The sequence below is a fragment of the Lagenorhynchus albirostris genome, chromosome X (assembly GCF_949774975.1).
Source record: "Lagenorhynchus albirostris chromosome X, mLagAlb1.1, whole genome shotgun sequence".
In the NCBI taxonomy this organism is placed as follows: Eukaryota; Metazoa; Chordata; class Mammalia; order Artiodactyla; family Delphinidae; genus Lagenorhynchus; species Lagenorhynchus albirostris.
Window position 1 is genome coordinate 50998510 of NC_083116.1, and position 4890 is coordinate 51003399.

A 4890-nucleotide genomic window follows, 5' to 3' on the forward strand; every position below is an offset into this window, starting at 1 on the left:
GAGAGTTTTCTATTTTGATGGCTTGATGCTATTCGGGAGAAAAATAAGATTTTATCCACAACATGAAAAGAAACTGCCATTATTTCAAGAGAAACACTGTCTTTGTGATACCTTGAATTTTAAGGCATTTTCCTCCCACTTTTTTCTGAGCTTTTGAATATGTATGAATCATCAATATATCCAGGGAGGCAGGAATCACCATCGCCTTTGTAATGATGATAATGCCAAGGGAGACAAAATGACTTGCTGACGGCAGAGTGAGTCAGCGAGTCAGCAGCTGAGTCAGAAGCAAAGCCCTGGTTTCCTAATTCTCAGGCTGGTGGTCTTAATGCCCAGGCTTCTGGCTTCATCTCATGTCCCCTGGCACTGCTGGGGCAGCTTGGAGGGGTGATATTATTCTGCTTTGTTGCAGCTCTGGTGGGTTCCTTCTGCCTCAATGTATTTGCTAACAAAAATTACACATTAGTAATCCTGAAAACTAACAAAAGAGAGGGTGGGAATGAAGTCATGCAGATGCATATTCGTATAATCATTTGCCATGTCATTATAGCTCCTTTGAGTACACAAATTCTGATGGCAGCACATAGCCAGAGCACGTACTCTGCAAATGCCCTGTAGCCTGAAAAGTGAGTGTGTGAAGGCAAGAGAAACAGAGAGCTCTGAAATGTTAGTTCATCTCCTTCCCACTTTTTCAAAAAAACTTCTCTCTCTCTTTATACATGAGGACAGTTGAAACACAAAGAAGGTTTGCTGCTGGCCATTTTGACCAAGCCAGAAATGCACTTCTCCTAATATTATGCTATAATAATTAGTTCATTCCCATTACACCCCTTGGCTATTCAATCCTGAATGAAGGAAGGAAAATTTGTAGCGGAAAATAGGAGGCTGTTTTTGCATTCTTATTACAGAGCAGAAAAATGAGTGTCATGTTTCCTCCATCATCAATTTTTTTCTCTCTACTGGATCTTTCCTGCCAATAATTAAACATGTGTTATTTCAAAAGAAGGAAGGAAGGAACTAATGAACGAACGATCTTGACCCCACTTCCTACTCCAACTATGCCTAATTTTTCTCTTTCATTTTACAGCAAAACTCCTCAAAAGTGTGATCTATACCAGCTGTTTCCAGTTTCTTCTCATTTTATCTTGAGCCCATTTCAAGCAGGCTTTGCTAAGATCTGTTTATTAAATTGACTGTGTCACAGTTACTAATAAGCTCCATATTGCTAAATTCAGTGAGTGATCAATATTCAGTGTTTGGTCATCTTAATTGACCTTTCTGCAGCATTTGACACAGTTGGTGGTCCTTCTGCCTCTAAATACTGTTTTTTGATTTGTTTCCAGGATGTCTTACACTTTTAGTTTTCTTCCTACCTCATTGCCCACTCCTTTTCAGTCTCCTTTCTTACTTTTCCTTATCACCCATATCTTAAAACACTGACATGCTACAGGGTTCAGTATGTGGTCTTCTTCTCCTTTCTAAACTCATGTCTTTAAAAATGTTCCATATTGAATAACTCCCAAATGAGTTACCTCCAGCCCAGACATCTGTGAAATTCAGGCTAATACTGTTAATTGCAATGCCATTCTTCTAGTTTCTTAGACCAAATCCTTAGAGTGATTTTTACTCTGTTTCTTTTACACACTAAATCCAAATCCATCAGCAAGCAAATCCTTTCAGCTCTACCTTCAAAATATAGTATATCCAGAATCTTACCATCTTTCATCACCTCCACACTGCCAGTACTCTGGTCCTTCATTATTGATATAGCATCCTAACTGAACTTCCTGCTTCCACCTTTGTTTTCTTTCAGTCTCTTCTCAGCACAGCAGTGAGAATAACCCTGTCAAAACTGAAGCCAGCTCATGTCATGGCCCTGCTTCAGAGTCTTCCAGTGAAAAGGGGAAAAGTTTTTAAACGTTTCGAAAGGCTTCTAATATTATTCCAAGTAAAAGCCAAGGTAAATTGATACAGGGTCTAGCCTCCCATTACCTAATATCATCTCTTACTACTCTTCCCACTGCTCACTCTACTCCAACTGTTCCCAAAAATGTGCGCCAGATATGGATCTGCTTAATGGCTTTGCACTTATTATTTTCTCTACCTGGGAAACTCTTCATCCAAATATCTACATGATTCACCCCCATACTACATCTGTGTCTTTATTCAACAGTTAACTTCTCACAATGGAATATTACTCGTCTATCAAAAAGAATGAAATACTGTCATTTGCAGCAACATGGGTGGACCTAGAGATTATCATACTAAGTGAAGTCAGACAGAGAAAGACAAATATTATATATCACTTATATGTAGAATCTAAAAAATAATACAAATGAATCTATATACAAAACAGAAACAAACTCACAGACATAGAAAACAAACTTATGCTTACCAAAGGAGAAAGGGAGGGAGTGGAGGGATAAATTAGGAGTATGGGATTAACAGACACAAACAACTATACATAAAGTAGGTAAGCAACAAGAGTTTACTGTATATCACAGGGAACCATAATATCTTATAATAATCGATAACAGAAAATAATCTGAAAGAAAAAAAAATATATATATATCTATATAAAACCGAATCTCTTTGCTGTATACCTGAAACTAACACAATATTGTAAATCAACTATAATTCAACTGAAAAAAAATTTAGAAACCAACTTCTCAGTGAGGCCTTCTCTGGCTACCTGATATAAAGTTTTTAAATTTCCTTTTTCTCTTTGTACTTATTACCACCTAGAATATTATATGTTTTATTTTTATGTTATTTTCTGTCTTTCTCCACTAGTCTCAGAGAGATAGAGATATTGTTTTTGTTTTGTTTCCTGCTGGCACATAAAACTTTATTCATGCTAGTGAACGAGTGATTGGATGAATGAATGAATTTAGTGGTAATAACAAACTAATATTTTATATGTAGATAGCAATTAGCTCCTACTGAATAATTAATCATCCCCAAATTTAGTGAGTTAAAACAACTATTTAGCTCATGATTTTATGGATCAATAATTTTGTCTGAACGCAAACTAGACAGTTCTTCTGGTCTTGGCTGGTCTAACTAATGTATTTTAGTCAGCTTCAAGTCAGCTAAGGAGTTTTCCTTCTTAGACTTAGCTCACTGTCAGCAAAGAAAACATTGGCAACTAAGCCACATGCCTGTCATCATTGAGAAGGTTACTCCAAACTGTTCACCTGGGACCTGGACAGGGTTCTGAGAGAGAGCAGAAGTGTGCAAGGTCTCTTAAGACCTAGGCTAGGAACAGCCACAACATCATTTCAGCCACATTTTATTAATCGAAGAAAGTACAAGAATAGCCCAGATTCAAGGGGTGGGTAAATAAGATCCTCCCTTTAATGGAAGGAGTTACAAAATCACATTGCAAAGAGGCATGGATACGGGGAGGGGGGTGATTTCAGCCATTTTTACAAACAATCTAAAACTGTAGGCTACCAAGGGAAGATCAGAAATCCTGTCCAGAGAGCTTTCTGAAACAGAAACAGATGACCAACTCAACTGAGTGGTTCAGCCTAAAACAAGAATTAATAATCTCAGTATCCATGTATCTTTCAACAAGATCAACCTTTCTATTTAAGTAATTTATCTTCCACTTTTTACGTCATTTACGACTCAGGATCGATATTGTGAAACAACATAATAGAAAAGAATAAGAACAGTGATTTTTAAAACTGAGTATTCCATTTTTAGATTCGTTTTTCTGTACACATTTATGTGGGAGACAATTCTCCATGGGTCTCTCATGTTTCTACAAGTCTTCTGAGCACTATAAGTTTTCATTCTGGACCATCTTTTCAAGTACATTTATATAGCAAATGGCTTTGGAAGATAAAGATACTGACTCCTTCCAGAGCAAAGAGCAGGTTTGTTTACTCTCTAGTGTAATAAAGATATTATCTCCTTCTAGGAGATATTGGAGATATTATCTCCTTCAGTCAGGTTTGTTTGCAGCCCACTGTAAAAGATTCTGGTTCCCTGAACTCAGTGTTCTTCAACTGTGACATAAATGCACTACATGTACAGAATTCACCTAGGACCACTCCATATTGCCCCCATGGAACTTGAGGGCAAGAGGAACTGACGTGAGCATGAAGATCATACTGCCTACTGTGCTGTGAAAAATGAAGTCCTTTGAATCTGACCCAGTAGTCTTTTTTTTTCTGCCAGTATCCATGAAATGTAGCAAGCTAACTGGTTAGCTTGCAAGTATGGTAAAAAAAATCCCAGAACTTTCACAGTTCTTAATTTTTAAAAAATAATTTGCATTCTTTAAATAATTATACATTTAAATCATATGGGTACATACCAGGTTGTTTACAAATATGGTGAACATAAAAACATCATCACTTTTCTTTGAGTCTCTACAGTATAATCTATTATGGTTTGGCTACTTACGGGAACAAATATCTTACATGAAAGTGAACTGTTCTAGATTTTTTTCTGCATGTAGTTTACTCTCCAAAGTAATGTGCACTTTTTAAAATCACAAAGTTCCACAGAAGTAAAACTTCTTGTTTAAAAAAAAATTCCATTTTCACTTCAGCAGTACACATACTAAAGTTAATATGATACAAAGAAGATTATTAAGGTCTGTACTCAAGGATGATATGAAAATTTATGAAATGTCTCATATTTGGGGGAAGAAAATGAATAAAAGAATGTCTTGATAATATAAATAAATATATAAAATAATATACAATATAAAATAATAAATATATATATATAATATAAAAGAATAAAAGAAAAAGGAAGATTAAACAGTTGGGTTAAATATAAAACTAATAATAAGATGGTAGATAAAAGCCAGATATATCAATAATCATTTTAAATGCAACTGATGTCCTAATTAAAAGACTAAAATTGTCAAAG

The 4890-nt window shown here is 35.6% G+C and overlaps 1 non-coding gene across 1 annotated transcript; it reads left to right on the forward strand.

Moving 5' to 3' along the window:
* Positions 1–4555: 4555 nt before the first annotated feature.
* On the forward strand, positions 4556–4658 carry LOC132514146 (U6 spliceosomal RNA). The gene has a single exon (XR_009538638.1). It is a non-coding gene; the product is annotated as a U6 spliceosomal RNA (small nuclear RNA).
* The last annotated feature ends 232 nt before the right edge of the window (positions 4659–4890 follow it).